This window comes from Phallusia mammillata, chromosome 4 (assembly GCF_965637545.1).
Source record: "Phallusia mammillata chromosome 4, kaPhaMamm4.hap1.1, whole genome shotgun sequence".
Taxonomy (NCBI): domain Eukaryota; kingdom Metazoa; phylum Chordata; class Ascidiacea; order Phlebobranchia; family Ascidiidae; genus Phallusia; species Phallusia mammillata.
The window spans coordinates 29,929,752-29,953,221 of NC_137255.1; the positions used below are offsets into that span (position 1 = coordinate 29,929,752).

At 39.4% G+C, this 23,470-nt stretch overlaps 1 long non-coding RNA gene and 1 pseudogene across 2 annotated transcripts; both read left to right on the forward strand.

Annotated features, from left to right (window-relative positions):
• Window positions 1–3,101: 3,101 nt before the first annotated feature.
• LOC145223763 (DNA repair protein XRCC1-like) lies at window positions 3,102–8,000 on the forward strand (annotated as a pseudogene). The gene is made up of 10 exons (XR_013859498.1): window positions 3,102–3,509; window positions 3,742–3,935; window positions 4,329–4,487; window positions 4,788–4,874; window positions 4,995–5,011; window positions 5,316–5,479; window positions 5,848–5,938; window positions 6,008–6,108; window positions 6,247–6,358; window positions 6,492–8,000. The product of XR_013859498.1 is annotated as a DNA repair protein XRCC1-like (transcript).
• Window positions 8,001–9,514: 1,514 nt separating this feature from the next.
• Window positions 9,515–23,139, forward strand: LOC145222225 (uncharacterized). Its single transcript, XR_013859306.1, has 9 exons — window positions 9,515–9,787; window positions 13,219–13,421; window positions 15,605–15,701; window positions 16,234–16,391; window positions 16,623–16,725; window positions 17,461–17,604; window positions 18,530–18,626; window positions 18,843–18,986; window positions 22,804–23,139. It is a non-coding gene; the product is annotated as an uncharacterized LOC145222225 (long non-coding RNA).
• The last annotated feature ends 331 nt before the right edge of the window (window positions 23,140–23,470 follow it).

A 23,470-nucleotide genomic window follows, 5' to 3' on the forward strand; every position in this document is an offset into this window, starting at 1 on the left:
GGTCAGTATCTTTTCCTGATGATTATCAACTGTCATGTTTGTTTCAAACATTATTATTTGCGTTTAACACTGACAAGCATAGGCGCCGAACATGAGTGTGTGCAAGATATTTTGTATCAATGTAAAAATCCCAAGATTAATCGACTTTTTGTGTCAAAACGATTTAATGCATTACCTGTCGCAAAACGCGCAGTGCGTTCAATTAAACTATAACAAGAAATTGATGTTCTTCATAAACGGCATTTAAATAACAATACGTTTACATGAATGTAAACCATTTCTCAAATCATTTTTATATTTTGACTTTCTACCCTTCCTACCTTTTTACTGACGTTTATGACAGTTGCTTTTCGCTGCGTAGACTAACTGTCAACATGGGTGTTGATGTGTATCTCATTATGGCGAAGTTTGTGCCTGTTTGTTGTTTAAACATCGTGACGTAAGTTGTCTGACGTCACATTCACATCTGTTAAAAATCCTGGCATAAAGTTCGGCGTCTATACTGACCACTTATTTGTGATTACAACGTTATGAAAATCAGTAAGAAATCATACCGATGTTAACTGCAAAGTTTCGATGCTTGTGTTATGAAAATTAATTAGACGTATCATTTTTGAGATGTTTTTGTTGCGTAAATGACCTGAAGTAGCCTTTGTAGATGTATATGAACGTAAACACTGGTGATAAATCATAAGTTATTACTCTAGTGAGTGACAACTGATTTGTGTTCTGCAAAATCCAGTGTTGTTTAATGTTGCGAACGATTTTTTTCCTTTGATTTCCAGGTAACAATGCGTTTTCGTTGTTTCGTTAAAAAGTTTTGTTGCAAATGTCAAATTTTGTGTAGAGGTAAAACTTTAAACCCAACCTACTTGTCTGAGACCAATACCATGTTTTTAACTTTTCAATCGAAATTACAATTATGTGACACGTTAATAAAACAAGTTTTGAATTTGCGTTTAACATCGTTTTTCGTCATAAAAAGTCTGAAGTTGTCACATATCTCGCACACCATCTAGTGTCGTCTCTACTTTTAAGTTTCTTAAATTGTTTTCAACAAATTATGTCGCCCATATGCCTTATATAATGTATATTCACATATTTTTATGCTTAGCGTAGCCTTTTTGCATTGCATATCTGTGCATATTGTGTTGAAATGTTTCCTTTATTCTGTAACTATTGTGTTATTTTATCAAATGTTTCCTGCGTCCCTGACTTATGAAGCAAGGGACGCCGGACTTAGTACTCTGCATCGTTTTAACTCTCCGCTTGTAGTGTTTATCTGTACAACCTAATTTAAATGTGAACACTAAGTCATTATCCTTGTATAATTTGTAGGACGTTTTATGTGGCTACTTTGCGTGACATTTTTGTGCCTTTCTGTTTTCTTCCTTTGTAACTGCTTTTATAAATGGAGACGACATGATAATTTGTTTTATCGGCCGGTCGTCACATGTTGAGGAGGGGAGGGGCCTCTGCAAATAAAAATTAACTTTATCGCATCATTATTACAAGCTCAGATTAAACCAATATTTCTTTGTGACGTTACGCCAAACCATTCATCAGGGAACACTTGACCCAAGCAGTAATTTAAACAATAACGTAGAAGCACAAAATAGTGAGCACGACGTGATAAACAGGAAATGTAGAAATACCTGGCTGTGCAATACTGATAAGCCAAACCAACAGTTGTGTGTATGGGGGGTTCAACAACAATCGGTTCAGGGACGCGAGAAACGAAGTTTTGTGTTCATAGTGTTGCGTAGCTCGACAGGCCTCAGGAGACTGGGATTCGGCTGGTTCGCTGCCACAGGGCCTTGAATATCAAATTTCAAAACTGAATTGAGATTTTTAACAAAGTTGTTAGGGTTTGTCACCACAACAACATTTTAATTCAATCTCAGATACCTCTTTGTTGCGGCGTTCGACGATCTTTTCAGTCTCAAGACAAACTCGCTTATGGTTTCGATTCCTAAGCAAAACCAAACTACACAGCCATCAAAATATTTGTGTTGTGCAAACCTATGTTGCCAAAGAATCTGCCCAAAGAAAAAAAATCTTTTAGGGTCGTAGAACATTCTCTCGGGCGCTGTAAACAATGAACTTTAAAACCGATTTTCTAATTTCGATTAGCTATCGGTCGCTTTTACACCTCTAAACTATAGTTTTGTCAACGTGGCATCACTGCTTTTGTGCCAGTTATGTTTGATGCCATGAGACAAGGGTTGTGGAGTGTACCCTATAGAAGACACTCCAAATGAGAGGCTGAAACGTCAGATAAGTTGTATGTTGTCTGTTAAACAAAAGCTAAAATTCTTCAATTTGAACTGTGAGTTTAGTTATTTGAGTTTTCTAGATTGCAGAGGGTACTTTCTCCAATAAACGTAAGTAAAATCTGAACTTTAGTCTAGCGCTCCTGGGCGTTGGCAAAGTAAGTCGGCTGGTATGTAAGCAGCGGTGGGATTCAGTCGGTTCGCACCGTTTTTTGTAGAACCGTCTCACGAAATTTTATGAGATCAACGAACCGGTTAGCATTACTGGTTACCGTCAATGGACTTTTAAGAACAGACCTGGCTGAAACATATGACTTCTGTGATATAACCTCCTGACAAAAAAAAAAAAATTAGGTCATAAATATATTGTTTCTAATATTTCTACTTTGTTCAGAAGTTGAAAATGTCGCAAATGCTTCGTACTTCCATATGATTTTTGGCCGAAAATTATTCAATTTAAAAATACCCGATCCAAGTACAAAAAGTCGTCACGCTTTAATAAGTTCCGTTTTTTTGCATTAATGAACAGCGGTACGCATGATTAATCCCAGGTTTTCTTTTAAATAATGTTTTGAAGTTAATAATTATTGTTTACTGTTCATGTTTTAACAAAACTTTTAGCTATCAGCAAACGTGTTAAGTGGTTTAACGTTACAGTAATAAAACCACAAATTGTAATGGATAAGTCTGTTACTGTCTATGTTTATCAACACAACAGTAGTGTGGTGGCTGTAAAAATACATATTTTAAAATTTAAAAGGAAATGGTAAAACTGTATTTTTTAATCCAGTTTATCTTTAAGTTTGATGTAAGTAAAGCTTTAATTATTGATTTGAGCCCAATACTCACCAAGATTTTACCAGGACCTTTATGGTCATGACACTGCAAAACTTAAAAAAGTGCACAACAGCTGGGCTGGCCCAAAGTTTCCATAAATATGTACAATGTCTGCAGAGCGCATATGTTATGAGAACAAATCATGTCGGGTACATCGTACGCACACATAGCATTGAATATACTTTGTTAAAAAATGTTAACGGTTTATTTCCATGCATAAGTCAGTGTTAAAAATGCAGACAGACAATAGTTTTGCAACAAACAATTGTATTGAGAATATCATGAACTGCATTGTTTTGTCCGGTTAAACTATTTTCCTACATATTTGAACTGCTTTGATCTGGTATAATGCCAATCATTAACATTCAACATATTGTTTCATTCAGTAGTGAGGATACGGTGAGGTATTTTCTAGTACTCAATTTATCATAATTTTTTTTATCCTCAGTCCATGGCACCATGTAGATTTATTGTTTTCTTATTTGTTGTAAATATATTTGATGATTTTATTTGGTTTATGTTATTTCATGCATATAAAAATAAAAATTAGAAGTAAATTTGCAGTTTGCACATTAGAAAAAATGTGATAATATTTGATTCTTCTTAACGTAAACTTTGGAAGTGTTTGTAGATTCACAAAGCTGAAAACCTGCTGAGGAAAACCCCCCAGGGAAATGGAGGTGTGCAAAAAGTGGAGAGTCGCAAGCAGTTGTTGTCATCCAACCTGAAAAAGCTACAAGAATCAACAGTATTGATATCGGCAATGATGGATCGGCATTTGTGGAAGTTCTTGTATCAAGATCAAGCAATGACCAAGATTATCAGGTATATTATTTGGGAATCTGCAATCAACGAAGTGTTTTCGGATGATAAACTGATGATAGTCCACAGTTTGGAATTCAGTGTGCGATAGGAATTTGATATTACAGAATTGAATTTGGAGAAATCTGTTGAATTGTAATTTGATTGTTTTTTATTCTTATACTGTATATATATTTTAACTTTTTGGATTCATAGCACAGATGATTCTGAACACCAACACATTTAATTTTATCACATGAGTACATAACTTTATTTTATGTTTTGAAAAACGTATGCCTGATAGCTACACTTTGCTTTAACTTTAATTATTCTATTAAATTTGAGATTGATAAAATACCACTAAACTCCAAACAGTAGTTTGCATTGTGTGCTAGATTTCCAGTGGTTTTGTTGCAGGTGTTGTTGGTCGCTTCATCTTTTATGACGCCCAGTGAAGCTCGAATTGGAAATGGAAGCAACAAAGTTTGGATGTTTTCCAAAGAACAACTTCAGTCTGAAATTGCCAAGCAATCGTGGGACAGAGTGAAACTGGTTTGCACTCAACCATTTAACAAGGTTGGCAGACTTCTACTGTATGTTGTTGAAAAGGAAATGTTTGTTTGGTATAAATAATCACCATATACAGCTGATGTCTTCCCACCAGCTGCTCCAATGAGACTTTCTAGTTTGAAGCAAGGTATACTGTTTGCAGCTTATCACTGTCACATACAAAAGATTAGAGTTTGTGAATTTGTGTTCACCCTATTTGTGTCAAATTATTTATAGTACAGGGCCATAGAAATTTATGAGTTATGAGTAGAACTGTTTTTACTAATAAATTTACTGGTTTTATAATAAATTTTACTTTATTACCAGCACACAACTTATGGACTAAGCTTCATAAATCTGCACTCCAAAGAAACTGAGGAAAAATCAGACAATACAGAAAATACTTCTTCTCAAGTAAGTTTGCTTGGCTCAGATTGATAAGAAATGTGGTTTATTTGCAGAACACAGTTGGTTTAGCATAAGTGTTTGTATGGTGTGCGGCTTAGTATACCACATGTCGGTTGGTATGTGAAGTTAAAAGCCCCAACAAGGTACATGAGGCCAAATTCTTGTGTTATTTTAATTACAAACCCTTTCCCAACCTGAGACCGCTGTCTGTGACTGCTTTTAAAAATCCAAAATTAAATCTGTTACAAAGTAGATTTGTGTCCACTAAAACTACTTACCATATAATAACATGCGGTATACTATATGGTATCATATGTTGTTTATGACCACTGGTGTTTGATTATAATAGATAATTATCTATCTGTACAAAGTATACTGACAACAAAAATGGTCTAACTTACACAATTCTCTGTGAATTATTCGATGAGCTTCACTGTATTGTTTCAGATGCGCTTTCGCAAACACCCCAAAGTTTCGACAGGTCATGGGCGACCCACGTGGTCGAATCGTGCGCGCTGATTGGATAATCGACTGCGCCGCGCAGAAGAAGCGGTTGCCGTGGAAACCATACAGCATGGATCCGAATACGTCAGATGATGATGACGTCGACGGTTGGTGACGTTTTGTTTCATTTCAACTTTGCTTGCTCAGTTCCAAATTAAAACTCGCAGAAATTCACATTATAGGTGGAGCTGGGATTTGAACCGACAACCGTGAAAGGTTGCACTTACCTTTGCTGGATTATGCTTGAATCTCTCTGCAGTTATGTGTGTTGTATGGGTTTCTAATAGTAATATATTAATTGATAAAATTCGTGGTTTATATTTGCTCACTGCCCCAAATAAAAAAATATCTTACGTCACCATACCCATCATATGACGTAGTTGCCAAAATCAACCAGACAAAGTGAAATGTCAGTAATTCTGATCCGGTTTCCAATTTGTTGTCAACTCGTTTTAACCGCTGACTTGGTTTATAGATGGGAAACCACCAGATGACGTCGACGACCCGTTTGATGCGAGCACTGACGAAGAAGATGACGTCATAGATACTGATGACGAAATAGAGAGGTGACGACAGCACCGATGTGTTTGTCATCGCACACTTAATGTCACCGATTAACGTATTCTTGTGCTCAGGGTGAAACAAGACATCAAGGTTGAAAGCCCTGGGGCGCCACCTGTTGACTCGTATGACGTCAGCACTGATAACGAGGAAGAGTCACCTGTGACGTCATCAGGTGCTTCATCAGTTATTTACTTGTCATAAGCATTTAGCATTACATGTCACGTGATCTGACCAGCTATTTTTTCGAGCGATTCAATGTGACGTCACAATGATACAACAATTATTTTATTGTTTCTATTTTTCCCCACAGACGGAATTCCCGAACTTCCCGATTATTTCAGCGGAAAAACATTTTTTCTTTACGGGGATTCCCCTCCAGGAACCGAGCGAACGTTGAAACGTCACATTATCACGTGTAACGGGTGAGCAGTGAAGCGGAACGTTCTAATAATACGCTGCTTATTTTGACATCACACCTGTTAACATCATAACAAAGTTTCGTCGTTCAAACTTGCTTTTTTAATTATTTTTGTGATGAAACTTTGTTGTTCACAGCACGTTGGAGGAATATATGAGTGATGACGTCAGATATGTGGTGACGCAGCGCTCATGGGATTCAAGTTTTGATGACGCACTAACATCGAATAGTTCGCTTGTGTTTGTGAAACCGAGCTGGGTTTTCGAATGTGGTCATTCAAAGTCATTGTTACCTCACAATCGACACATTGTGCATTCGAATTAGGTGATTGTTTACGATACTTTTTGGTTTTTGTTTCTTTTGGGTAACCTAGCGCGCATTTGTTTCAGCTTTGACGATGACGAGCTTTGTGTAGACAACCATAGCAGTTATTACACGCTGACTATTAAGTTGTTATGTTTGCACGTGGAAAAGTATTTTTTCAGTGATCGGAAATTTGTTTGCATGGCTGTGTTACAAATATTATTTCTATCTGTTTGTTACAAAGTTTTCATTTTTTCGCTTTTGTTTGTTGCTTCGTCACCATATAACTTATATTTATTTCATTTTGCTTTCACATTGGTGTTTTGTTTTACTTTGATTTTACTTTTTTTACCTTTATTCATTTCATGCTTGTTTCAATTAGTGTTCTGTTTTCAATCTGTTTGCGTTTGTTAGTTTTTATTAACATCACTTTTTTTATTTGTCGTTTTAAACGCAACTGTCGCACCGACTTGACATTCCGGCGCGTTGACCTAATTTACACGTCTTCACCTTTCTTGGGGACATTTGTTAATTAGCTTTTAGAATAACTATTTTTCCCCTAGCGGCTTCCCAAACGAGAGGACGGTGTAACTTAAATTTTGAGAATTACAAACCCAAGAATTGCTTATCCGCTTCTGTGTTCGCGAAAGCATTATGTGTAGAGTGTGGTCTATTGATTGGTTCAACCGGCTAGCTGTTAGAGCAGCGTCCTGAACCTTCGGCACTGAAATAATAGCGCTATAAATGGAAACAGCGAAGTTTACTACGACAATCGGCATCAGTTTTGTCACTTGGTGGTGCAACATGCGACTTTACACACACATTGGAAAGTTGCTGTCAGGTAGGGCAGGAACTTGGCCGAATGGTCCAGCGCGCCTGACCCATATACAGAATAAAAAAAAAATGATCGGGATTCGTCCCCGGGAGTGTCCTGGGTTCGAAACTCGTGAAAAAAAACGTTGCTATCTGGTAGAATTTCACATTGACTTATCGCATCAGCTTCCTGCTTGTGTTATTTCACGTGTCGTGATGAGTCTGACTTGAAACCAAGATTGTCAGTTTGAATGTTCAAGTCTGGCTCATAACCGTTCAGTGTTAGTTGTGTAACCACTTCGCTCGTACCTGAGGGCCACAGTTGTTATCACTTCACGTTCACAGTTGCACCTTTTTGGATGTTTGTCGTATTATTACTTTAAATACTAATTAGTTATTCACGATTGATTCAATTAAAAAATCCTCTCATAAAATCATCATACATTTGTATTTTTAACGCATCGAATATTATTTCCATCTTTTAGACAACGTGTATAGGACGTCGGAATAAAATTACATTTGCCAAAAGAGCTCTATAAACTTGATATTTTTCCTGACAGCAATAGCATATAATTTACTGTGTGAACTTAGTTTGTACAACTTTCGGCGATGTAGGTTTCGGTTTAACTTCTTGCCACCACAAATGTTTAGCGTAATTTGTGCTGTTTTGTAGTCAAAGTTATCATATTGTGCAGAACGGCGCTTTCACATGAGCGTGATACGAAACGGCGTCGCATCTCACATCAATGTAGCCTCATTTGCATACAAGTTTTGCCGCTTAATGGGGTTAAAGTGCAATCAGTTTAGCAAGTTCTGCAACCTGACCATTTGAGCTGAGGTGCTCGATCCATGCGACAGAATCTGACCTGAATTCGATTTTACGGGATCCGTTTTTTATAAACCAGATAAAACTCTTTAAACACAACCCAACAAGTGGAAAGAACTTTTAATTCAGCTGCAAACAGTGCAGAACGTTTCGAATTTTAAGTTCTCTCATGAGTCCCGATTTCATTCAGTTTGTCTGTAAGATAGAACAAACATAGAAAAACCAGAAACGTTTGGTGAGACTTCTGATCACAAATGGGTTTATAACCCGTGAGTAAAACCGTTTTGACTTGAAAATGCAATACATTGGGCTACGCAACGACTATAGACAGGAGGTGGATTTTAAGCGAAGATCTGACAAGATCGCAGTTTTCATTTCTTTAACCGAATTTGGTTGCATTCTAATGTTGCAAGTTTGCTCAGTAACAAGTTTGGTGTTTGAAGCTTTCTCGCAAACTCAAGTGCATCACTTTTATGGTTTCCAGCACTTTTTGTTTTCGCCATTTCCTAACATTATTGTTGTTTTTGAAAACTGCAATTGATTAACACTCTCCGCAAGCTACTGAGTCAGCCGAAAAATCACATTAATACAGTTGCACAACTAGGTGTTGTATAATAAATATACTCCCGCTAATATATATCGGGGAGACTGGAAGGTCGCTCAACCACCGACGAAAAGAACATCAACCGGTTGTTGAAAACAACGAAGCGAAGAAATCGGCCCCTTCGAATCACAAGACCACCATATTGATTTCAGTGGGGCGTCTGTTATGGCCCCTGACTACATGATAGGGGATAAAACAGGGACAACACAATGAACATCAAAACAGATGTGGTCAGTGCCGGAATAACCACAAGGTAAAGTAGGCACGTGCCTACAGGCCAGTCAAAAATCCAGGCCACTTCTTTGTAACAATGATTTGGCAACACTGATAATTCTATTTTTATAGTCGACAACCCTGATTTTCGAGCCACTTCTAAATGTGCCTACAGGCCAGCAGACCCTTAATCCTGCACTGAATGTGGTGCCTTCAGCATTACAGGCACCTACTCAAAGATTAGAGGCCCAATCATTCGTTATCACACCGTGCTTGCGTTTCATCCTTTTTTCCCTTTGTTTCACTGTACTAATCGCATTCACTGTAATTTACCCTGATAAGACGTTGAAACGTCGGTATAAACACAATTGCCAGTAGAGCTCTTCAAGGTTGGTATTATGCTTGGCAGCAACAGCTTACATATTGTCTGTATTTATAAGCTCTATATTATACCAAATTGCTACCTGTGTGTTACAAAAACATAGGTAGGCTAATTGTGGTTTATTGTTGCAATAGAAGTTTGTCAATTGTATTCACCAATAGCACATTCAGTTGCTGGTGCAGTCGGTTGCGTTTTACTCCCACTTCAGTGAAAGCAAACTCCATGCATTTGAACAAGAATAAAGCTGGAACAAAGGTTTAAGCAACATGCTGCAACAGTTTTTGTTACTAAAGTAAGTTCATGAGTTAGATTTTTGTGAATAATGTCTTTTTAAAACCGATAATTGTTTAAAATGGATATTTGCTGACCAATTTAGGGATTTTCCGGTTTAGTAACCTATACCTCTAAACTATTTAGTTTTTAAGATTTTTGTTCATTTTATGCTTGCATGATATCGAGCTTCGAGCATTCAACAAATGTTTGAAATTCCGCCGAAAATTGTTTGATATTATTGTTAGTGATGTACTTTTGGTTCCACTTCGTTAACATCTTAAATATTTTTAGTTGAAACTTTTTGTGTTTAAATCACGTGAAGACATCAGGTTTTTCATAGGAGCGAGATTCGTGATACAAAACGGGGTCGCATTTTACAATCACGCGCTGTTGCCTCATTTGCATACAAGTTTTGCCGCTTGGTGGAGACAAAGTGCAGTTTTACCAGTTCTGCAACTTTGCCGTGTGCGCTGAACGGGCTCGATCCATGCGGGAAAAAACTGACCGAGATTTGGTTTCACGGGATTTTTAAATCAAACCACGTTGAGATTATGTTTCAAACACAACGCAGTTGGCAGAGATGCATTTCAATTTAACTGCTGACAGTGCACGATGTTTTAACATTTGTGTTTACATCAGTGCAGCTGGTGACAAGACATTGGACAAAACATTGTGCACTGCAGCTATCTTATCCTTGTTATTGCCCATCGATTTATACTTATCACAGAGTTTGTGTAAAATCGATCGACCACAGGACAAACTCGAAACTTTATTTGTCGATACTTTAACTCTCCCATTGTTGCTCATTTTGAACTTTAACCTTGCTGCGCGGTGTTGCGTGCAGTTGTGGAACTTATATCCCTTTTGTATGCTACAAATTTATGATGAGCGTGCATAAATGACACGGCCGATAAAGTTAAGATACCCATCTTACACCATATATATTTACAATTCTACATCGTGTTAATTTCAAAATTTCCTACATATTGTATGAGTGACGTTATCGTTTGTCGAAATAAATTCTGCAGGGTAAATATGTGAAAGTATAAACAAAACGTTGTCAGTCTGTGGTTCGATTGGTTCTCAACCTGTTAATTGTTATCAACCCGAAATGGGTAGTTTGACATTTTTCAGGGGTAACTACATCTTAATGAGTAAAATGACGGCCCAATTAGACCAATGAGCGACATGCTACAGTATATTTAGGCCATTGTTTTTCTCATTAAACTTATGGTCAGATGTGTAATATTCTAACTACATATTATCGTATTTTATTTTCGTGACGTTTTGCTCCTGAGTTTAAACTCCGACTTTTCCAGTACGGGCCGAGTTCGAGCTTAATTCGGGCTTGACTTCACACTCGGCGTCATTTGTGTCGTATATTTACTATTTCGATGGAAAAGGCAATTCGGGCCTTGTATTTTCTTTATAATTTGGGTTCAGGTTAGCCTTCAGATCAATTGTAAAGTTATTAGCTATTGCCGCGAGAAGAAATGGGCGTTAAGCTTTCATATCACGCTCTCTTTAGACTCATGTTGTTGTTTTGGTGAATTTGAGTTAATGCATTACCTTGCAGCACGCAGGGAAACTCCGTCTATTAATATATCAGGTCTGTGCGACTGAAATCGATTGATGGCTCCACATCGAAAGTTTGCGAATTCCCAAACAATCGCCGACTCACTACGCGCCCTCGATCAATAGAGATGACGCGTTTCCTGACAGGAAATATTGGCTTGGACTAATTAGGGTTGTCTACAGTGGAAAGTTTTTAAGGAAGTTAACCTAAGATGACCAGGTTTCAGGCTTGCTGGATGACAAGTGAGTTTCTGTTGATTTCGAGGGAAATTATCTGATGCGCTTATTTATTAACCACAAATAACACAAGTAACACTGAATATCTATACACCACTTACGTTGTTACACCCAATCGCGTTTTGCGCCCCTCGCTTCTCCAACGAGATCCCCAATTTCTCTGCCACGTGTTATTTGTAAATAGTCTTAAGGGTGCGGCTGCTGCGTGTTTTGTTGTTGTCTCCAATTTATCTCACACTGGCGTAATATTAACCACAAGGTTTTTGCAGCTGTTTTTCGATTCTGTGGCACTAGTGTAGTGTTTCTGTACTGTTATGAACCATTTTTATGTCCATGTTTTTCAATTAATACAATACAATAGTTCAATCACAATGCGTCAGGTCCATTGAAGGCGCCATTAACGAATTAACACAATACAATACGTTACTTTCATGTTTCACAGCTGAAAAGTTTGCGCTTACATCACCACGCATGTAAATCTGTTTCGATAGTAAACAAATAAAAGTTAAATTGTCCGGGTGGCGCAATTATGTTTGTAATGTGTAAGTGTGATGTCATTTTTGCAATAGGCGCTAGGTGTTTCATGCATGGCTTTTTAGGGTTTGGTTTGGGTGACCGCTATGTAGTTTTAAGAGACCGCAAGTCTTTCATTTAAATACCAAAAAAAACAAGTCCAAATTTTGGGAAACCGCTGAAGAAATTTGAAACGGTCCCTCAAAACACCTTAAAAAGCACTGGTTTCATGTATGCTGTGTTTACAACACAAAACCGAGTTCCAAACTTACGAGTCAAACGCTGCTGCTTTCATCAGACGTGAAAACTCACCATAAAGTGTCGCTGTGTTTTCTAGCGATAGTGACGTATCGCGGCACCGAGATGCATTCTTCAGCCCAACTTCCTTGATCAACCTGAATGAAAGAATGTGTTTGGCGTTATGCTTGTGGTGTTCAAAACTGTGGTGGTTAACTATTGCAGACATAAAACTTTCTTAGGCGCTATGTTGCTTTTATGGAATTGCTTTATCACCAAATCCGACTCAATTAATTACAATTTTGAGGGCGAAAATTTGCATGTATTCCAGGTTCCAAATACAGATGTGGGCAACACTTACGAAACTTATTACTTGATTGTTGTGTTTAAATGGGATCTTTCGTTTTGATAAAAATTGTTAACACGTAGGCTTACCACACGCCCTATCGCCTTTTCATGTAGCGCTTCACAGTACGAATAAGGGAATACAATCACTATAGTTGGTTGCAATGTGGTTTGTTCGGTTTAAGAGACACCATGTCAATTTATGTGGAAAATGGACTTAACCAAGGAAATCAGTACATAAACGAAACTCTTAAATCCGATGATTTGCTTTGTTTGCCTTCTTGTTCGAAAGCGTCCCGCGGTCAAGCTTAAACTTTCTAACATATACAGGATAAACGCCACCATGTTCAGAGGCTCAAATTATGGTGATGAAAAACTTGAAATATGTTTTATGCCTAAAATAATTTATGAGAAAACAAAGCGAGGACAAGGCACTTCCAGGCATTGAGTAACACCCTTGTTTCTTATCGTATTTTACATCTGGCATTCAACGTGTTAAACAAGTTGTTCTCTACAATTGGTAATAACTTTAATTTTAAACAGGAATTGTAGCACCGTCGTGGAGGAAACGTGTTTTCAATTCTTCACTGAGGTGGGAAAAAAGCAACGTTCAGCTCTCAGTCGTGGCGCGAGAAACAAAATGGCGGTTTGCAGTTTCCTATAAATTTGGCTGCAAATGCTTGATGTCGACTAAAGAAGCGCGAACTTGGCTGAGTTAAGGAATCGTGGAGAAGAAAAGATGTGAAGTAAGTTTTGCTTAACTTAAGTACTTATATGTGCTATTGAACTTTGTTCGGTTTCCAGTAAATATTTGGACAAACCATTGTAACCAGGAGCCACAATTAATTCTATATGTAATGTTATAAGTCCGTGTTTAGTGTTGTCATGTCGTTTTTGGGTGATTGCAAAAGGTATTGTTATACATTGTAGGAATGCGTACTGTTTGTGTTTGATTTTATTACTAGTACTGCCAAAATGTGCCAGAATTTATATCCATTTCACTGAACCTCCACGTTTTAAGCTTGCTACTAGAAACCAACCCTATAAATATTGCGTAAGATTGGTGTTTGACAGAACGTGGTTATTGGAACGTTGCAACGACGCATTTCGTGTTTTTCGGCACAATTTTCGGATGGTAACTGTGACTTTTTGGATTTCGCAATCGCTCAGATAACAACGATTTGCAACAAGCCTTGAGGAGTTTAGGTGCTTGTTGGCACAAACTCGGCGATGAAAGGCTTGAAAAGCGCAGTTCAGTGGTGTAAGTGTGCGTGTGTGTCTCATAAATACGTGGAGACGGATGCTTGTTTTTCTGTTATCTTGCTGTAGTGTAAATGTGTGTGACTGAACTCTCATTAATAGTTTGACATTTCAACATGATGCATATATACGACCCAACTCAAATTGTATTAATCTACTTTCACTAGTGATGCATTTGGCAGCACCGGAAATTATAGGAAACTGCCTGTAACTATAGTTTGAATACATTTCATTTTCTTCGGCTATGGCAGTCCGATATGCCACTGTGATAAGCGTAATAGTTATGTTATTGGGCTTCCAAAAGCGGTTTTCAAGTTGACAGCAAACAATACAAGATGAAAAATATAATGACGTTTTTCATCACTGGTTCCTCCTGAAACGGAAAAATGCCGTAATTTATTCATTTTTATATTACTAGCGTTCCCATTTTTGGTGACCAAAATACAGTTATATTTTTTCCGTTCAAGGGCACTTCAAATGAGAAACGCATTTCTATGGTGTTGCCAAACGAAACAAACTTCTACTGAAACCGGACATTTGGCTCGCGTGGCTACCACATGTGGTGTTTATGGCGGAATTTGTGAATGTTGAAAGCTGATTTCTTTGCAACTGAAACATCGTTTTATTAGTAAAGAAATTATCAATCATTAAGTTCTTTCCAAACCGCAACCAATTTACAATTACACTAGTGTGCTGGCAGACACTTTTTTGATGCAAATTACGTAGAAAAATAAGGTACCTTTTGCGGATTGGTTTGGCGCCTGCATCGCTAGAGGCAACCGTCAACCGCGTCTGGTGTGCAGAGCGCCTTCATTCGGATAATCATCACACGTTAGCTTAATTTACAGCTTGTCTGAAAAGCTGTCTTGAAGAAGCAGGTGGTTTACTGTTTTCATTTTATTCGGTTATTTTAGGTTTCACTACTTGATCTCCATCATGTGTTTGTTGGTTTGTGGATCACTTTATTGCAAGGGTGATAAAATGGAAAGGCAACCCCGGGTATTTGATATATAGTTGGTTGCAGAGCTTATTGGGTTTGACAAAGTTGATATTGCTTCTCAACTGCTCAGACAAACTCCCAAAAAATCTCAGTAACACGTGCGTGGTAGATAAACACGTGAACGCGATTTGTACTTATATTGTGTCGGCGAAACGCCAAATTTGGCAGTGCTTATCAGGTCCATTTGTTTGCAACGAAACATCACTTGTTTTTCGGGTTTGAGTTTATGGTTTAACATGTACATTTGTTGTTTGACTTGATATCAAGTGACAACACGTCACCTGGTTAAACTCAATAACACTCGCTGGTAAATGTATTGACTCTCTCAACTTACAAAAAACATCTTTTTGCAAGTATACTGTTCCATTATCTTAAGCAAGCCTAGTTACTTGGCGATTGTTTTTAAATATACACGCAATGTTTTGAGCATGTCGACCTATTTCGATTTTGCCAAACAAAATAGTTAAGTGTAACTGAAACCGCCACGAATTGTCGCTAGAGTTTCTTGTCGGTTTGGCCATCGCACGGTCATAGGAAGGTCTGTTGGACGTGTGTATTGTCTTGCACCCGCCAATCCGCAACTGGTAACGCTCACTTCCCGGTTTCAGGCATGACTTTACACAACTGACATTCCAACGCACGTTTCTAACCACTTATATTTGTTGACAGGACATTACCTGCGCTTACCAAGTGCGACAGCAAGGCCTGATCTGCCCTTCTGCTTCTCTATGATCCAGTTTTTCTGTGTTGGTCAAGAAGAAAAGTGGTGAGCTTTTGTGTTGCTTATCTGATGATAAATATAGATTTCAAGAATTTTTTCCTTTTCTTCATTTTAACACATGGCCTGGGCTCTACCCGTCTGTAAATATTTTGTTTAGTTTGGAAGTTAAAATGTCACCAAAACATCTGTTATTATGTTTGCACTTGGACATATAACGTAGGTGAATGTGTTGTTGCAACCAAACGTGTTTGCGGCAAACTTTTCAGTGTTTGTTTTTGCACACCCCTTATAACTGCTAGTGTTTATTTATGCTTTATGCAAGTCTTACTCTAAACTGATTTGGTAAAAAACTTAAATTTGAAATACGAGTTGACGGTGCATTGGTATGACCTAATCTGTCCATCTAACTCCATGGTCCAGTTCTGTTGAATTGCTTTTGCCGCTTTTGGTTGGATTGGAGCAACTTTGTTCTTCGGTGTAATTTGCAACAAAAGCAACATTTGAGCAACTGCAAAGAACGCGACATTTCGCGAAAGTTTTATTGCTTTGCTTATATTGCTTTATATTCCATGTGGAGGCCGCCATTTCGGGGCCAGTTGGACAAATCCAGGAACTTTGCAGTCAAGATTTGCTCTGGTGTGACACCTGGCGGTATACGACGTTAAGATGAGACGAAGGCCGAAAGCGAAGCACTCGAATGCAACTCCTCGTCGCAATGTCCTTCCTATTCTACCAGTATGTCTTACTTTTTTTAATGGGCCAGACAGAATAACTACAAATGTAATGTCAAATCTCCGTTTTTAGTTTTGTGATAGAATTAGTACAATTTGTCATTTTTCTGTTGGGTGTCTGCATTGTCTTGCACCCGCCAATCCGGAACTGGTAACGTTCACTTGCTAGTTTTTACTGATAACCTCACAACCGACATTCCAACACACGTTTTTAACCACTTATATTCGTTGACAGGACATTTATACCTGCACTTATCAACTGCGACAGCAAGACCTGATCTACTCCCCTTCTACTCCGTCATGCTCTAGTTTCTCTGTGTTGGTCAAGAAGAAGAGTGGTGAGCTCTTGTGTTGCTTATATTCTGATAAATAGATTGCAATATTTTTTGTTGCATTTCTTTAATTTCAACACACAGCCTGGGCTCTACCCGTCTGTTGTAGCAAATAATTTGTTTAGTCTAGAATTTGCCATCAACTGCCATCAAAGCATCTGTTATTATATTTGCACTTGGAGATATAATGTCAATGTGTCGGGTGCAACCAAAAGTGTTTGTAGCTATCTTTTTAGTGTTATTTTTGCACCACCCCTTACAACTGTCAGTGTTTATCTTTGGTTAATGTTAGTCTTATTCTTAACTGATTTGGTAGAAAACTTAAATTTGTAATTCGAGTTGACGGTGTATTGGTATGACTTGGATGATGTGTAATTATTTATTTGTTGTTATAATTTGCAACCTGTTTAATAACTTGCACTCACACATGGAAAAGGTAAGACCTGATTTGCCCATCTACCCCTCCATGATCAAGTTGTATTGGATTGGCCGAGCAGAAGAGAGATGGGCTTTGTGTCAATACGTTTAAAACACAAACAGTAAAAATGTTTTACCGCTTTTAGTTGGATTAGAGCAACTTTGTTTTTTTGGTTTAATTTGCTAAAAAAGCAACATTTGAGCAACTGTAAAAAAGACAAAGTTTCGCAAAAGTTTTATTGCTTTCCTTACATTGCTCTATATTCCATGTAGTGTTCCATATTTGGCGGTGGTACGTTCAGTAACTCACACTTTTTTGTACAGGCCGCCTTGTTGAACGATATTTGGAACTTTGTGGTCTATGATTGCTCTGGTGTGACACCTGGCGGCATTCAAGATTAGACGAAGGCCGGAAGCGAAGCACTCGAATGCAGACGCACTGTGTTGGATAAAGGACAAACTGTTGAGGTACTGATGTTAAAAGAAAAACTGTTTTGTTTATTTCTCAACAAACCGTTGCAAACACGCTTTACTTCTGGTTAACACCTCACACACGCCAACTAGATTCAAGATTTTTTATTAAGAGGGATTTTATGCAGCCGTGCCACAACGCAGCTTTTTTTACTTGGTAACAGAATGTCGGTGTTTTGTAAAAGTGGTGACTTTAACTAGCTTTAAGTTATAAAGTTCGCTTCTAAAGCAACCTAATTGTCGTAATGATGGTCATTTTGAGATGTTAAAAATACTTTTTTTCTTGTGGCTTTGTAGTTAAAAAGAATATCTATAACCGCGATTTTGTGTGTGAAGCGTTTTCATTTTGGGGATTTTAAATTACCAATGCAAAATTATTGCCATGAATTAAATTCAAAAAACTTGTTGCCATTTCCGTTTTAAATCCGATTAGCACCGTTACAAGTTTGCACAAGCACATGTTTGGGTACACATGGGTTCCAGTTGCAGAAAATATCCACTGTATAAAATGCACACAAGTAGTAGCGATGTGAATAAATCATAGTACTGCAGGCCTATTAAAGGCGTTATAACGAATCAGTCGGTTACCATGCATTCCCATATATGGCAAGGTATAGGCTAGAAAAATCTAACTTGTGGTAGGATTACACACCCCCTATCTTAAACTCGCACGTCGCAATGTCCTTCACGTTTAATCAGTATGCCTTCTTTTTTAATGTCACGCGCCAGACAGAATACCTCTACATGTTATATGTCCGTGTTTAGGGTTGTCATACAATTTGTTTTTGTTTTTCTGTTGGGCATCTGCATTGTCTTGTGCACGCCAGTCAGCAACTGGTAGCGCTCACTTGCGGGTTTCAGGCATGACTTTACACAACTGGCATTCAAACACACGTTTCTGAGCAGTCATATTTGTTGACAGGACATTTCCTGCGCTTACCAGGTACGACAGCAAGACCCGATCTGTCCATCTACTTCTCCATGCTCCAGTTGTATTAGATTGTCCGAGCACAAGAGTGGTGAGCTTTGTGTCAATAGGTTTAAAACACAAACAATAAAAATGTGTTTGCCGCCTTTAGTTGGATTAGAGCAAATTTGTTTTCGGTTTGAACAACTGTGAAGAACGCGAGGTTTCGTGAATGATTGATTGCTTTGCTTATATTGCTCTATATTCCATGTAGCCTTTCATATTTGGCGGTGGTTCTTTCAGTAACCGACACTATTTGTTTTTGCAGACCGCCATTTCGGAGCTTGTTGGACGATCTTAGGAACTTGATGGCTCTGGTGTGACACCTGGCGGCATACGAGATGAGACGAAGGCCGGAATCGAAGCACTCGAATGCAGACGCACTGTGTTGGATGAAGGACAAAGTGTTGAGGTACTGATGTTAATGGCAAAACTATTTAATTTTCCTCACAACAGACCGTTACAAACAAGCTTTACTCCTAGTTAACACCGAAACACGCCAACTAGATTTAAGATTTTTGGTTTAGAGGGATTTTGTGCAGCTTTTTTGACTTGGTAACCGTCAGTAATATGTTGGTGTTTTGCAAATGACGTGACTAAAACAAGTTGTTTGTTCTAAATATCGCAGCTCATGCAACCTCATTGTCATAATGATTGACATGGTTGAAAAGTAACATTTTTTTCTTTTGGTGGGAAGAATATCTCAAACTGCATTGTTTTTGTTTTATGTGTGAAAAGTTTCAATTTTTTAGATTTTAATTTCCCACTGCAAAAAAAATTGTGGCCGTGAAGTGACTTTGGAAATTTTGTTGTAATTTTCGTTTTAAATCCGATTAGCACCATGATTTCTGCTCCCGATGGTGTGGAGGTGAGCACACCCGAGATGTATTCTTCTGGTTTCGTGGTATTGAGGTGGGCACACCTGAGACGTATATCTCTGGTTTCGTGGTGTTGAGGGGAGCACACCCGAGGTGTATTACTCTGGTTTCTTGATGTTGAGGTGAGCACACCCGAGATGTATTATTCTGGTTTCTTGATGTTGAGGTGAGCACACCCGAGATGTATTACTCTGGTTTCTTGATGTTGAGGTGAGCACACCCGAGATGTATTACTCTGGTTTCTTGATGTTGAGGTGAGCACACCCGAGATGTATTCTTCTGGTTTCGTGGTATTGAGGTGGGCACACCTGAGACGTATATCTCTGGTTTCGTGGTGTTGAGGGGAGCACACCCGAGGTGTATTACTCTGGTTTCTTGATGTTGAGGTGAGCACACCCGAGATGTATTACTCTGGTTCCCGTGGTTTTGGGATGAGCCCACCAGTGATGTATCAACCAGTACCAGTGGGTACACACGAGAGTACCAGTGGGTACACATGTTTGAGTACACACGAGATGCATTGTGCTGACCCCTGTTTAATAGGATGGGCGTACACAAAGATATATCATTTTGGTCCCCGTGTCGTTGAGGTGGTGCTCAAAAGGTTTGTTTCTCCGGTCCAATGTTGTTGAGGTGGGCGCTCTTTAGAAGTCTACATCTCATTCGGAAGTCTAAATTTCGTCTGGTCCCAATGGGTCACACAAGATGTATCACTTTGGTCCCCGTGTTGTTGAGGTGGGCGTTGATGAGATTCAGCTTTCTAGTCCCCGTGTTCTTGAGGTGGGCGCTCATGCAGGTCAGACTTCTGGTCCCTTGTTGTTTGGATGGGAGCTCATGAGGTGCAGCCTTATGGTCACCGTGTTGTTAAAGAGGACGTATATGAGGTGCAGCCTTTTGGTCCCATGTTGTTAAGGTGGTGTTGATTTGCAGATTCATGAGATTCAGACTTCTGGTCCCGGTGTTGTTTAAGAGGGCGTTTATATGGTGTAGTTTTCTGGTCCCCTGTTCTTGATACGGGCGCTCATTAAGTATAGCCTACTGGTCATCGTGTTGTAGAGATGGGCGCACCCAAGATGTATCTCTTTGGTCAGCGTGGTGTTAAGATTGACGCTGATGAGGTGCAGACTTCTGGTCTTTGTGTTGTTGAGGTGGGCGCTCATGAGATGCAGCCGTTTGGTCTCCGTGTTTCTGAGTTGGTACAGCCTTCTAGTCCCATGTTGTTAAGATCGATGTTCATAAGATGCAAAAGCTTCTGGTCCGCGTGTTGTGTTGAGGCGGGTTCGCATAAGATGGAGCCTTCTGGTGAAAATTGTTGATGTGGGCGCTGATTACATGCAGCCTTCTGGTCCTGCAGGTGTTGTCGAGGTGAGCGCTGAAAAATTGCAGACTTCTCATCCTGGAGGTGTTGTCGAGGTGGGCGCTGATAAGTTGCAGGCTACTGATTATGGAGGTGGTGTTGAGGTGGGCGCACCCAAGATGTATTACCTTGGTCCCCGCGTTGTTAAGGAGCGCGATCATGAGGTGCAGCCTTTTTGTTCCCAGGGCGTTCATGAGATGCAGCCTTCTGGTCCCCGTTGTGTTGAGGCGGGCCTTCATGATATACATCCTTCTGGTTCCCTTGATGTTGATGAGGGCGCTCATGAGATGCATCCTTGTGATCCCTAAGGCTTTTAGGTGGGCGCTCATGAGGTGTAGCCTTCTGGTCCCGGAGGTGTTATTAAGGAGAGCGCTCATGAGATACAGCATTCCGGTCCCTGTGGTTTTGAGGTGATCGCTGATGAAATGTAGACTTCTGGTCCCCATGACGTTGAGGTGGGCGCTCATGAGGTGCAGATGTCTGTTCCCGTGTTGTTGAGGCGGGCGCTCATGAGGTGCAGTCTTCTGTTCCCGGAAGTGTTGTTGAGGTGGGCGCTCATGAGGTGCAGCCTTCTGTTCCCGGAAGTGTTGTTGAGATGGGCGCCCATGAGATTCAGCCTTCCGGTCCTATGTTGTTCACTTTGGTCCCTGTGTTGTAGAGGTGGACGTTCATGAGATGCATCCTTCTTGTCCATGTGGCGTTGAGGTGGACGCTTATGAGATGCAGTCTTCTGGTACCCATATTGACAATGTAGGCGTTGATGAGATTCAGCCTTCTGGTCCCTGCGTTGTTTAGGCGGGCGCTCACATAGTTTATATAACAAGCAGTAACCGACTGAAACTTGGGTCTTGGCACCAGAGATGCGACCTTGTGTCCTTGATCTGGTTCCGTGGTGTTGGGGTTTGCGCACCTGAAATGTATCAATGTGGTTACCGTGGTGTGAAAGTCGGGGTACGATGTATCACTCTGTCCCCCTTTGTATTGAAAGTGGCTCGCTTTAGATGTATCACTCTGTCCTCCTTGGTGTTGAGTGTTGCTGCACTTGAGATGCATTACTCTGGTCTCCTTTGTGTTGAGTGTGGCTGCACTTGAGATGCATCACTCTGGCCTCCTTTGTGTTGAGTGTGGCTGCACTTGAGATGCATTACTCTGGTCTCCTTTGTGTTGAGTGTGGCTGCACTTGAGATGCATCACTCTGGCCTCCTTTGTGTTGAGTGTGGCTGCACTTGAGATGCATCCTTCTAGTCCCAGTTGTTGCGGTGATGGCACCCAAATTGTATCGCTTTGATACCCGTGTTGTTAAGGTGGGCGCTAAAGTGGTGCAAAACTCTGGTCCCAGTCTTGTGGAGGTGTTAAGTGTGACTGCACTCGAGATGCAGCACTCTTGTGTTTGTGGTGTTGAGTGTTGTAGAACTCTGGTCCGGTGCCCTCCGAGGTGCAGCCCCTTTTTGTTTGACCTGGATGTGGAAGAGATGTGGAACTTTCGGCACACACGCCATCTCGAGCTTGTTGCGTTTCTTGTTGCACATGACATGCAACTAATCTCTGAAGATGTGTGTCCGATTTGAGGTGATACTCCTCCCAATAATTTTGTAAAACGGTTTTCCACGATAAAAGCACACAGATTTGAAATTCTGCCTGTTGTTACCAACTTTTTGAAACTCAATACGCAATTTATCAATTATGTCCATATCGAAGCTAGGTTGAAAAAAAAAATGGTTGGTTCACAAATGTTTATAATTACCCCTGTACAAGTCATTGCTTGTTTCATGTCAGAAATCAAAAGGCACTTAACTGCGTCGTTTGGCAAAAGCATTTAAACTTGCCAAAATTACTTAAAGTTCCCTCCTATTTCAAAGCGTGGTGGTCGATGAACTGAATACGATGTTTATAACTACAGTATTATTTTATGGCAAAACTGTGAAACCTTAATTTCACTTGCGTTTGTCAACTGGATGCCAAGCAATCCTAATCTTAGATATATTTGTTGACAGGACATTACCTGCGCTTACCAAGTGTGACAGCAATACCTGATCTGCCCTTCTCGTTCTCCATGGTCCAGTTTCGCAAGAAGAAGAGTGGTGAGCTTTTGTGGTAATGCTATTGCGTTTAAAGAGGCAATATTTAGAAGCGAGTGGTAAGTTGTGTTTATATTTACTTTGGTGCCTGTCTATATTTGATATTTTTTATCGAAAACCACGAGTACATTTCGAATACTAGGCATTAGTATTAAAAATTAGTAATCAAACCGAATACGTGTGTAAATTTGTATGACGCAGTAACGAAATTGAATAAATCACTTCAATAAAAACCCTATTTTTGCCAATAAGTATAACAGTCAAACCAAAGTGTTATTTTGTTTTATAGAAGATTTAACATTCTAGGTGTGAAACCAAACTTGTTCATGATATTTGTCCCACAGATGTGTACGATCTTTGTTAAATTTTGCAGCAAAATGTTTTGCTTACTGTCATTGCAGCAAAGGGGAAATTTGACAGTTCTGTTTTTTTATTCTTGATTATGATTTTTTAATGTGATAAGTTTGGATGTTGAACTAATGCCAGGTTCAGTTTGTGTTTGGCGGTTTCTTGCTTTCCAAGCGTTCTGAGTTAGTTTACCTTTTTAGCCAACGTTTCCCCTCTTTGTTTTTCTTTGCTTCCT